General features: G+C 37.8%; 1 long non-coding RNA gene across 1 annotated transcript in view; it reads left to right on the top strand.

Moving 5' to 3' along the window:
• LOC311432599 overlaps positions 1-5,635 on the top strand; it is a 29,942-nt gene extending 24,307 nt beyond the window's left edge. Inside the window, exon 3 of the long non-coding RNA XR_014690162.1 lies at positions 3,437-5,635. This is a non-coding gene — a long non-coding RNA (uncharacterized lncRNA). The remainder of the gene's footprint in view (positions 1-3,436) is intronic.
• Positions 5,636-13,056: the final 7,421 nt, after the last annotated feature.

The raw sequence follows: 13,056 nt of genomic DNA, 5'->3' as shown, positions 1-13,056 counted from the left end.
CCTGGCAATATTTAAAAGATTATTTTTCTTCTCAATTTCCTTAAAAACATTAAAAAATACTCCTCTTCAAATAGGATTGGTGTTGAAATCATGTCCTTATGCTCAGCTACTTTAAGTCAAGTAACATTTCATACACTAACTTGGATACTGACGTGAGTCCTTGACAATCAGTACAGTCAAAACACTGGAGGAGATAAATAAATAAATAAGAGATAAAGCTGTTTCCTGAGGAATGTTTAAAATGTTTACTGGATTACAGTTAGAAAGGCGCAGCCCTTTCCATTCGTCTTTCGGTGACCTAGCAAGAGGCAGTTCTTCCTTCATGTTACTGTTCTCAGGAACTTTCCATCACTTTTTTTGTTTATTTTATAGTACTTTATTTTTAAAGAATTCCTTCCAAATTCAAAGTCTATGTATGCACATCAGTTTCCCAAGGGAGGTCAGGAAACTGTGATATAGAATACCATCATAGCGTTAGGTCAGAGTTTGGACTCAATGATCTTGAGGTCTCTTCCAACCTAGAAATTCTGTGATTCTGTGATCATCAGCAGTTGAATACCCCCAGTGTAACATGCTATTGAACACGATGCTGTTAACTCTGTGTAAGGACTGTAAACTTGCTGGGAATGCTCTCACTTGCTATCATAAGCAATCAATTAAAAGATAATGCTTAGGAAAACTGGAAAACAAGTGGGACAATAGCAACTTAGGCTTCCTCAGACCTGGCAGCAAGCTTCTTGGTCTCCTTTAGTCCCAGCATCCTTCAACAACATGGTGAGATTATCTCTGTCCTGAACGGATTTAGCCACATTGGTGCTATTGGTGTCAAGGAATTACATACTCACATGCCTTGAGGATCTGGACCATTCTGAACATTTAGCAATTTCTAAATGAGATCTTGGATTCATGACATTTTAATCTCATTAGCATTCACACAAGTAAAACCTTGTTCACAGCATTATGGAGGAAGTTTTTAGAGACTGCCATCACATGTTTTCATTGCAGGCCTGGTTAAGGTAAAGAGGTGCAAGTGACACATTTTTATTTGGGCTGAATTCAAAGAATAAATACAGCCAATGCTTGCATAGACAAGCAAAAGTATCAGAGCAGCAGCCCACAGCACCAGTGAGCCACTCCAAACTACGAGACATGAGGTGAGGGTGCCAGAGGCCCCACAAGGGGCTGACCTCAACAACTCTTCTTGGTTTAGCACATCATAAGACAGGTATAGGTAATGTAAAACAGAATGGAGATGTTCTGCTGGAGCAGGAGAGAGGGAGCTGAGAGACTAAGCTGATCCTGGGCATCAAGCTCACCAGAAAGGTAGGCTTCGATTTCTGAGATGAGAAAACACTTTCTCTGTGGGCTCCTGCTGTGCTCAGGATAACATCAGACTGGTGATATATTTACAATGTCTATTTAGGCTTTCTCTATAACCAGTAAATAGTGAAAGCTTCCTCCAGGGCAAATTTTAGTGCAGGAATTTAACAGAACTGCACTGGTGACTTCCGTCACTCTTTAATCTGGATAAAACCTCAGGCTACTATTTTCAGGCTCCCACTGCTTCCCGCTTAACATGGCTCTGTTTCCTGCATCATGAAAGCTGAAGTGGTGATATCATTCTGTCTCGGAGCAATGTCTATTTTATTAATGTTTTCGAGGTGCAGGTACTATGGTAACAAGTACCACAGATAGTTCCTAAACAGGATTTTATATCACCAGAGATGCTGTCTTTGAACAGCTTGACACATCTGTTCATCAACAGCAATGTGATCCTCTGTCAGCCCACAGAAAAACTCAGCTGAGTTGCAGCTGGATTAAACAATGCTGTGGTGTCAGGATTTCAGAGGTAAGCTAAGGCAGAGACATCTAAAATGTGAGGATGAAAAAACACCTAGATGTTTCAGGAGGCACCAGTATTTATCAGGAGTATGAAGTTATCTTTTCTAAGCAAAGAACTGGGAAAAGCAAAACTTGTGTCTAACACATAAGCAGAATTTATCACTCACTCCAAACCAATAGGATGAATGGTCTTCTAATCCTGGCACTCTTCAAGGTATTTTGAAATATTGGCAACTTCTGGTGATTGCATTTTCCCAAGAAACAAAGAAACCCTACCTATTTTCAGACAACATTGAGTATGGCAGAAAGAACTCATAAAATCAAATTAAACCTTGGAATAAGCTTTCTGAAGCTAGAAGAACTGCCTGGAGTTGAATGTAACTGCTGAAATCTCCAGTTCATTCACATAGACATAAAATGTTAAACTGTTTTCTTTTTCAGCAGGTTCCACTGACCTAAACTCATATGTTTTCTAGCAGCAAATGAAAGATCTCAAAACTGTGACAGAATATTATTTGATTTAACTCCATCAACAAGAGCAAAAGAGACAATGAATAAAAGACAGCTAACAAAGGCATAGCAGCAGAAAAGAAATAAAACAAAGAAAGATATTGAAAGAATAAATAAGCAAAGAAAAAAATAGAAAGGAAATGGAGAGAAGAAAGTTATGATGTTTTCAGGATTAAAAGGCCATGACCTATCATTTCACAAAAAGAAAAGGTACTCTAAGTTACTTCTTTCCTGTGAAACACTGTGAAATTATGAATGTAAAGAGATCTGTAAGTTGATTTTTAAATTAAAAACCTGATATAAAAATATGGAGGGAAAGGTTCCTATTTCAAATATTTACGCTAAGGAAATCTATTTCACACAAAAGCAAACGTTCACAGATGGAGAGTTAGAAGTGTAGAGACTTGTGCTAGCAAAAAAAGCAGGAGAACTACCAAATTAAACTGAAATGGAAAAGGAAGTAAAGCAACATGGTTAAATTTACCATCTATGTATAAGCAATGATGAAACATGGACAACATAGTAATGTGTTTGTCATTGTGTGTGGGTCCAGTGGACACCAATTTCACTGGGTGAGGAGGCATGCTGCAGTTCACTTAGCTGGTGCTATACCTGGGGAGCCCCTTAGGTTTAATAGCTGAAGTTGGTGGGATACTGATAATTACACGGGAAGTGTGGGTATAATTTATTTTATTTTATTTTATTTTATTTTATTGGGGGGTGGGGGGAAGGATGATTCAAATGAATGAAATACAAAAAGCAAGAAAATCTTTTAACAACTGAAATTTTTCATTTTTAATATTTTAAAAGGAGCCTGGGAAAATTTCTGATAAGTTCTTAATATGTAGTCAGAAGACACTGTCGGTAAAGATAATTTTAAACAAATTCATTTAAAGTTTGATAAAAACAGTATTTTAAAATCATGTAATCATTTTTTGACATCCTCAGAATGATAAAAATGTACCAGTCCTGTCAGCAATATACACAATGGGTAGGTACAAAGGTGATATCACAGGAAAGTTATTAGATTGTTATGCCTAGAATTTAAAGTTCTCTAATGGGTTTTCCCTCTTCTACTGTCTAGATTTAAAGACAGAAAGAGCACGTATTGATATGAAACATTATTCCAATGGATAGAATGGTCTGACACCACTTTAAGATACACAGGACACATCATCTGAGGCTTCTGGCTGTTTTGAAGTTTGTTGACTGTAGTAGAATGGTACCTGCAAAACTCTTCTATTCACCTGGAATGAATAAATAGTTGTTTAACAAAGGAAACTAAAATAGACATGGAGCTACCCTGCATTCCTTCTCTAGACAAAGGAAAGAAAAAGGTGTTTCCTGAAGACAATTCTGCAGTCTGAAGATCTCAGTTGCCCTCTGGAGATACCTGTCCCTGTCACCAGAGATTGGAACAATAGGAACAAAAAATATTGGATAAATCTGAGCTTCTAGCAATAGAAGGCAAACTCTTTCTCTATGATTATTTTGAAGTCTGTGTGGTCCCTGAATGTTGTATCATATAAAATCGGAAGCCTGACATATCTAGACTGAGTTGGCAGTCGAATTTGTGTGGATAACTTCTTACATCTCATGCAACAGTATGAATACTCAAGATAAATAATGACATAAATGATAAATAATGACAGGATGGAGGAGCCCTGGGAGACTACAATTTGACCTGAGGGCAACTTCTAATTGCGATGAACCTATTCCTCTTTTGTTTTGAAACAATGACTTTGTTTTTCATCTCTAAGGCCTTCACACTCTAATGTTCTGTAATTAAACAATAGTCCTTACTGTTGAAAGTTTTACTATGTCATAATTTGGCCATGGCATAAACTGGAATGCATAATCCACTACAGTCAATTATTTCTTTGTACAGCCTCAAAACAAAGGATAGATTGTGGTCAGGATAAAAAGACTTAAACAGATCTGGATGCATTCTGAGATCTGAATTACTTGGCTCTCATGTAAGCCAACAGGAGATACATACTTTGTGTTTTTGAAATCTGGGTCAGTGGGTAGAATGGAAAGTTGACCTATTCTCTGTTCCCCCTTGGTCATTCCTATCTCTGTTTCTTCTTCTTATGTTTGTCATTCCTCATGTTTTACCATAATAAAATATGGTGAATTAGCTCCCCTTCTTAGACCCTCAAAAGGAACTTGTTTCCTGTGACCAAAACACAAAACAAAAACTAAAAACCTCCAGCTGGACACATTCCAGGAAATCCCAATTACTGTTGGAATTCCAATTAATATTTTCAGATGTAGAGAATGGTTCAGAATAAATATGTGCTTTTCATTGCACATGATGAGAAAGATCTATCTAGCAGACAGGATCATAGGACAAAAATCTCTTCTTCAGACCACTGTAACATGTTAGCTTTGACAGTCACAATTAGATTTATGTTCAGAGCAGTCCTGTGAGTTGCAGGAACAGTCATTCCTGCTTCATAGTTCAAGAAGTGAATTACAACACAGACTTATTGAAGGATGGGGAACTGTATTCAAAGACTAATTATCAATGGTTTTGTGTCAAACTGAAATAAAGTATTGAATGGGGTTCTGCAAGAGTTCATCTAGTCCTGTTTAATACTTTCTTTAATGACTTGGATAAAGAAATATAGAATGATCTTATTCAATTAAATGATTATATAAAACTGGAAAATATTTGCACACATTTTGTAGGCTAGGATGGGGATTCAAAAAGATCTCAGAAAATGGGTAGCATATGTTGTAAAAGAATGGAACATATGTTGTAAAGACAAGAGAAAAATTCCATGTTTAGATAGGCATAATCATTCCACAAGATACAAGGTGAGACATCAGGCCCACATGAGCACTCCCACTTGAGATCATAAACTGTACTTTTGGAGCACAGCAGTCCTTAGTGTAAAAGGAAATTGCTCCCAGAGGACCTAAAATATCACTGTGAGTCCCATCAGTTTTTCCTCTATAGTCAAAGATGATTTCTTCAAAACTACCTGTAAATACCTGCCACTTACTTAATCATGTACCTGTTAAAAAACAGTGTATGGCACCTACATTTCTACCTTGAAGAAAATGAAGGGATGGTCAACACCACAATACACATTGCCCAGAGAAGCTGTGGATGTCCCACTCCTATAAGTGTTCAAGGCCAGGTTGGATGAGGCCCTCTCAGTGCTGCTGGATTCCTCTGAATGTCACCAATTCCTTTAAAAAAAAGGTTTCTAGCTACTGTGTTTTTCTACAAAAGCCTCAGAAGTGCAAGATGAGACAAGGTGAGACAACAGTCTGTGATATGGGCTTCTAGAACAGCAGATCTGTTCAGCCCCACTGACCCCTATGAAGAACTGCCTCAGGAGGCTGTTGGCTGTCATAGATATGATCAGTTTTAACATCGTTCTAGTTTTAATTAAAAAATAAAATAAAATAAAAATGCATGTCCTTTCTGTTTGTTTGTTTGTTTGTTTGTTGTTTTGTTTTTGTTTTTGTGATGCCATCCTGTTTTGGAATACCCCCTGCATTAGATCCCACTTGACACTCAATCAAAAGGCTCATGGAGTCATGGAGTACCTACTGGACATGTTCAGTCCTCAGACAGGGAAAGCCTGGCTTGGTGAACCCATAATCATAGAATCATAGAAAGAGTCATAGAATGTTTTGGGTTGGAAGAGACCCTGAAGATCGTCTAATTCTAAAATGTCTAAATATAAATATATATATTTCATTTAAACCTAAAATGTCACATCGGCAGGGACACCTTCCACTACAACAAGTTGCTCAAAGCCCCATCCAACCTGGCCTTAAACACTTGTCTCTCAGTAACTAAGTAACTATGCACAATTAAATTTGTCCACTGTGCTCAAGAAAAAGCTTTGGATGTGAGTGCAAGAGGGTGAGATACTACCTGTTAGAAGCAGAAAACTTGGCTACAGAGTGGAATCCAATCCTCCATTTAGATTAGACCTTCTTCTATCAAAGCTCTTTCTCATTTTGTCTTTCTGCCTTTCATCCCTCATTTTTTCCTCCTGCTTTTAACAAACAATTATGGCAGTACAGTAAAAACAATATATATGATTTTTCTTTGATGTTTTCCAAGGAAAAAAAAAAAAAAAAGAATCTGCACATTTTCAAGTGACACTCTGCTGTGACTAAAAGATTTGTCATCTGATAGAAGTGCTAATTAGAAGCAATTATCATTAAGATTTACCTGCCAATGTATTCTGCCATCCAAAAAAAAAAATAAAAAATTACACTTGTTTACTTTGGGAATCTCACAGCTTTTTGGATTTACAGACACTGAAAATGAGTGTAAAATGTGGCACCTCACTGCTCAGAATTGCACTAGAAGCAGCACTCTTTGTCACTGGTATCTTTATACAAGACTGAGTAAATTATAAAAGCCTGACAGCCATTCTACTAAATAAAATAAAATAAAATAAAATAAAATAAAATAAAATAAAATAAAATAAAATAAAATAAAATAAAATAAAATAAAATAAAATAAAATAAAATAAAATAAAAGCAGCACCGAGAAAAGTATAATATCTGAATATCTGAGAGATGACAGAAGACTCCCGTGGAGATTCCAGAGCGTGGCCAAGTAGCATTACTATTAATCAGAAGCTGTATCCCAGAAGCAGGGAAAACAACCACACAAAGTTTAGTATATCCAAATGAAAGGAAGAAAGTAGGTGGTCATAAAGCATGGATTACATTCAGTGATGATTGCACATGGATGTTTCTTTATTTTGAAAGAAAGACTACAGCATTACTGCCAACTCCAAGTTTTAAGGCTTTTGCCCAGATGGATTCAATCCCATGTCACTGGGGAATTGAGGCTAACCAAACACACAGAGATAAAGTGTTCATTGAAAGGAGTTAGTAAGGCTTTGTTGCTAAATCCAGAACTAAGCATACAAGGCTAAAAGCACACCAGCTGTATGTTTCTACACAGCATGCCATGACACCTTTTAATTTTTAGGTTTCTTCCACCTCATGGCATTCACATGACTCCATTAGACACCTGGACTGATGTAGTTCATGAACAGTTCAACATCTTAGACTAGGATCTACAAAAGCTAGCTGAAAGGCTACTTATGTTAGACAGCAGGACATGATCATATGTGTCACAGATCTCCAAATCATGGTATTTAACTTGCAGCTTCAGGAAGAGAGTCTCAGAAATGAAACTTTCTAAGAAATCTCTGCTGGCAGAGGGCAACTTTTTCCTAAAACACAGGAGAAAGTGGAGTTGTTGTTCCTTTACTTAATAGCCTATTGACTGCAAAACTTACCCATGATTTTGAAAATCTAGGTTCAAGACCAACAGAATAGTTGGACATGCTCACTGGTCTACAGAATTTAGAGGTTTAAGGCAGTGAACTGATAGCATTATGCTCTTCAGAAGAAGAAGACAATCTGGACCTGGTCTCTCCTTCACACCACTGTTATATTAATGCATCTCCTGATCATTAAACTGGGTGTCTTGGTAACATTTGACATACAATAGATATGACATTCAATTGACTTTGTGTAGATGTTTAAAATAGAATGTTTAAATATCTTTGTGTAGATGTTTGAAATAGGGACCTAACTCTCCCAAGCTCCTGTTATAGCTAATAGAAGACAAAAAAAAATTGATCTTAGGTACAATGTACCTCAATTTAAGTTGTATGAAAAAAGTAGATTTGCTAAATCATGCCCTGAAAGTGCCTATTTCTCTCCATTGATTAAGAATGGTCCTAATGAGCTCTGATGGCTGTATTTATATGTGTACCCACAATATCTCTAATGCATCACAGTTTTTATTATAGTTTCAAAAGAAAAATGTATTTCTAGAGAACTGGCCTGAGATTCATGGAGATCACAACTTTCACAAATCCCTTTTTTGTTCTCCCACACAAAGAAACTGATTATGTGAATTTGTCTGTTTCTGAAGAAAATGTGTTTACAGCTTTGCAGCTTGGTGACAATTAATCTCACAGCCTCCTTTATTGCTTATTCACAATAACATGGTGAGAGCCTTTTCCTGTGCAAAGACCTCAGTGTACTCTACACCATTAAAATACATAAGTCTTCTATGGAAGAAGAAAACAGTAATCATGTTAAAATGGTGAGACATGGCAAATGGAAAACAATTATAAGCTTTGACAGGATCAAAAAATCAGTGACAAATGAGTGGGCAGAGTTAGGCAGAGAACTAGTTGACCTTTATGCTCTCAACCCTTCTTCCTCCTGTTGGTCAAGTAATGGGAAAAAAAAAAAAAATAAAGGTTTGTCTATAATAGCTCTTTTTTTTTTAAATGTTTTACAAATCAGGAATGTATAAGCATTTCCTCAGCCAACATTGCCCTATTTTCTTTTGTTGACACAAGTTATGGAAAATCTTCCTACGTGCCTTAGAGGTAGAGCAACTTGTCCACTAGTGTTTGCATCACCATGGGGTGCTTGGCAGCTCTCAGCACTTTGGAAGCACTTCAGCACTGTGTATCTGGGAACACTTTTGGCCACAGGTTTTTACCTTTTGTGTACACTCCTGCCATTTGGTGCATAGAGGAACTTCAAAAGACACAAAAGAGCTTAGCCAAAGATGCTGTTGTTCATTTTAATTTATCCTTTGCATTGAATCCCAGGAAGGAAACTTGAAAAGAAAATATGGAGGTGGCAGGTTATTAAACCATATCATCTCTTAAACTGTTTTTCCTCTCTTTTGTAATTTGCAAATCCTGTCATAAAGCAGGTATTAAAAATAATCAATCTGATTTCCTGAAGGGTGTTACATTAATTATTCAGATGCAGCTCCTTGCAGAACAGACGGGGTCTGACAGCCTCAAGTGCAAGACAGAAAAAGAACTAAACATGTCCAGGTAATCTCCAGAAAGTAAAGCTGACAGTGTTTCCAAAGAAAAAGACAGCAAATAGTGATGTCTCCAGTGAGAAAGTTGGGACATTACCCCCCAGATTCCTTCTCTGCCATAGGCAAAGGTTATTTGATGAGTTTTCTTACTTGGTATCTTACTGTCCCTTGGGATTTGATAGATATAATACATGTTGGATTCCTTTATGTGTCTGCATTACAGACCAGTCCTATTAAAAATATCTGATACGTGTCATTGACTCTAATAGGCAGAGGAGTCCAGGCTTCATTGTGTCCCATAAGTACTCTTTACCTTTTCAACCTCTTTTTATGATGTTTCATTCTAAAGCACCTCAAATACTCTATGAATTAAGCAAACTCACCTTGTTATGAATCTCCAGGGTGCTTTCAGCACTATGGCTTCTAACTTCAGCCGCTGGACATAATCAATGAATGAATCAATAGTAATCGATACACAGAGCATTTCGGCAGGATTAATGACTGGCTGGGAGGTGCTGATGGGCAGAAATTAAGTCAAGGCCATTAAACCCAGCTGGTCATTTGTCTCCAGGCAGTGTTCTGTGCCAAGGTCATTACTGCTATTCTAAGGAAAAGTAAAAGAAAACTGACATTGGCACTTGGGTATTTTTAACCTGACTGGTGCAGTCAGTTGTTGTGTGTAACTCTTTCTAGCAAATGTTATCCACCCTCCATTAGGCATTTCTGCTGCATAAAGTGTCCCAACACCATTTTCTCCATCTGGTGAATCAACAGACATTTTTCATGCAGGCTGCAGAGAGGTGTCCTGGGATTCATGGAGCCTGACAGACCACGGTCTCCAGCAGTGAGGATTTACTCACAGCCTCTCCCCACAGACACCCAGCTGTGTCTAGGATGACAACAGAAACATCTGCCTTTCTGCCAAGGCGCTAGGAATTGTGGCAGTCACATATTGTATCTACTGGGTTCTCAGGAAATCATACTACCTCAAAGCAGAGAGGCATCACAAAACCAAAAAGACTTCTGAAGATTTTTTTACTTCTTCCTGGGTAGTCCCCAGAATGCATGCCTAACCACACAGATGGGATAAGAAAAGGATTATAAACTTTCTGAAAGCATCCTAAGAATCAGTGGCCCACAATGAAAGGCATCTATAGACTATTTTTAAGAGCCAACTTCAAGATGGAACCAGGACAGTATTTGTTGACCATCTATGTTAGTTAGCTGTTAGAAAATGATCAGAGACAGCCTGGGGGAAACCCAGCTTCTGCAGCCCAGAACACCTTGTTCTTCAAAGAGCAGAGTACTCCACTGTATATGATGTATCTTGATGCTCCGAGCTTGTCCTGTTTCCCTCTGTGCTTGCAGAACATGTTATCTGTAATATTACTTGACCAACAATAATTGGATGTGCCAAATCAGGTTCCTTCACATCAGGGTCCAGATGTTTTCTTTTGCAAGACACATATGGTATGGACAGTACTATAATGTGCTTGGTAATTCGGTATGAGGAAGGAGCTAGGCAGTCCTAATCATGCTAGGGAAACAATAATGTCCCATAGGCCCGGAGAATTGTCTTGTGTTACTTATTATAAAGTGCACTTAAGTGCAACTCACTACAGTGCTTGAAATTTCTCCCATTTTCCAATCATCTTCAGGTTTTCCCGTAATTCAAATAAGAAACAGATTAAATTGGAGTGTCCCTCTGTTATATGGACTAATTTTCCTATCTAAGTACAAACATGAAAAACCTGAAAATGTTGGAAAGGGAAATTAATTTTTTGAAGGGGAAGGCAGTAGATGAATATACTCCAGGATTCTTCTGAGACAACAGGTGAAAAGAGTTTCAGTTCTACTTTCTGTTAAATTTGTAAAAGTTTACCAGATGTGTTACTTGCTGGAAATTTTGGAAAACTTGTACACAACCAAGCTTTATAATGTAGAAAGAGCAGACAATTTGGATTGAGCCAGGATAATGTGCAAATTCTCATGGCAGGGAGGAATTTTGCTCTTTTTCACTTAACCACCAGAAGAAAAAAGCACATAAAGCTCACATTCAGTGCAAACGTAGTATCAATAGCAAGACAAATTGTTTTGCATACAAACACAGAGTTGCCTGGGCTGTAAGGAAAACAGTTACAGCATTGAACTACAGAATGGGGCTCGTCAGCATAGATACATGTTGAGTGAAGTAATGTTTACTTTTGCTTTACTCTGTCTTTCCGTGGTTTAATTTAAAATAAAATAAAATAAAATAAAATAAAATAAAATAAAATAAAATAAAATAAAATAAAATATCTTTAAAAAGAAAAAACAATGAGCAATCCAGTTCCTGTTCACTTTCTGGAGGCCTTTTATGATTTATAGGTATTGTCCAGATCCCTTCTCTGGACTGCCATAGGTCTGGTAGGAGAAAGAACTGTATAATTGTATATTTTTCTATGGAACATATAAAACAAACTCAATATTGAAACATTAACAAGGCAAACTAACTGTATGTTGCAAGAGAAGCTGACCAAGTGGTATTTTAATGCTCAAAATAATTAATGTTACCAAATGAAGCAGTTTCCTGTGCATGGTTTGTGTCAGGTTGCGCAATTGTTTAACAAAAATAAGAGAAAAAAAAATGACTAAATAACTTAAAATGCTGAGGAAGTCATGCAGAACTAGATGGAAATCTTCCGGAGACAGTGTGCTTGAAACAGTAACCTCTGCCTTGTACTACAGAAATGGAGAAAAACTCAAGCAAAGAAATCTTGTATTTTCCTGATTATCTTCATCAATAACAGAACTGTTCTCAGCCTATGGCTACAGCCATGCTAGATGTTTCTGGCCTGATTTTAGAGTTGTTGCTGACACCATTTAATTTGAAAATTGCTACCTCACCCTGTTACAGACCCAAATTAAGTTACAGAAGTGTATCTCTGCAGAGGTCCCCTCGATTTTCTCAGAATTTAACCTCCAGGTTTTAAACTCAAGGTAGACAGGCATATTCGATTAGATGCTGTGTTTTCTCAGGGCTTTTTGGAGCACAACGTGCACAAGGAATGACAACAGCCCCCCATCTTGTTGGTCCCATCAGCTCATGCAAACATAACAGGTATTGCAGCCAGTATCCTATTTCAGAGAAAGGTCAGTGTGTCTGCCAAACATGTGTCCAAAGGCAAAGCAAGAGAATATGAAGAAACTAAGTGAGAAGTCCCCAAGAACAAGTCTCAGGGTGACACCACAGCTGCCATTCAGAAAGCCTTGATGGAAAAGACTGGGCCAGTGCTGCTATTAACCCTAGGATATATGCTCCTGGCTGGCCTGCATGCTGAGTTACAGGCTGATTTTTCCTTCATACTGTGGAAGACCCAGTACAGACTGTACAGACCCAGTACACATACTAATTAAAAGACAGGCTGCTGAACTGTCTCTTGCTGTCACTGTACCTGAACCCAGTGCTCAGAAAGCCTTTGCCACAAGATGAGAGCAGTGCCCACGCCCAAGCCCTCTCGCCACTGCTGTGGTCACTTCTGGGAGAAGGCTGCAGCGGGGCTGTCATCACAAAGCACAAGGCAGAAGTAGTAGCAAAGGGGACATGAGAGCAGGACTTGTTATCAAGGAAGAGAAAGCTGAAATAACCATCCTGGAAGCAGACTCCAGTTGCCCTAAAAGAATTTAAAGCATTCACACACACACACACACATCCTTACCTGAAAAATACTTGAGAAATACTTGAGATAGTTTCCTATTAGGGCAAATCTGAGGACTTTCATGTTGTTTCAGATGAGAGAGGATCAGTTCCTGGTTGAATAAACTGTATTTGCTTAGAGATAAGAGGCTTTTAAATCCAAAGCAGCAATTAAATG

This window comes from Aythya ferina (genome assembly GCF_964211825.1).
Source record: "Aythya ferina genome assembly, chromosome: 2".
NCBI classification, from domain to species: domain Eukaryota; kingdom Metazoa; phylum Chordata; class Aves; order Anseriformes; family Anatidae; genus Aythya; species Aythya ferina.
The sequence above is the reverse complement of the archived record's forward strand: the minus strand, read 5'-3'. Positions and strand labels throughout refer to the sequence as shown.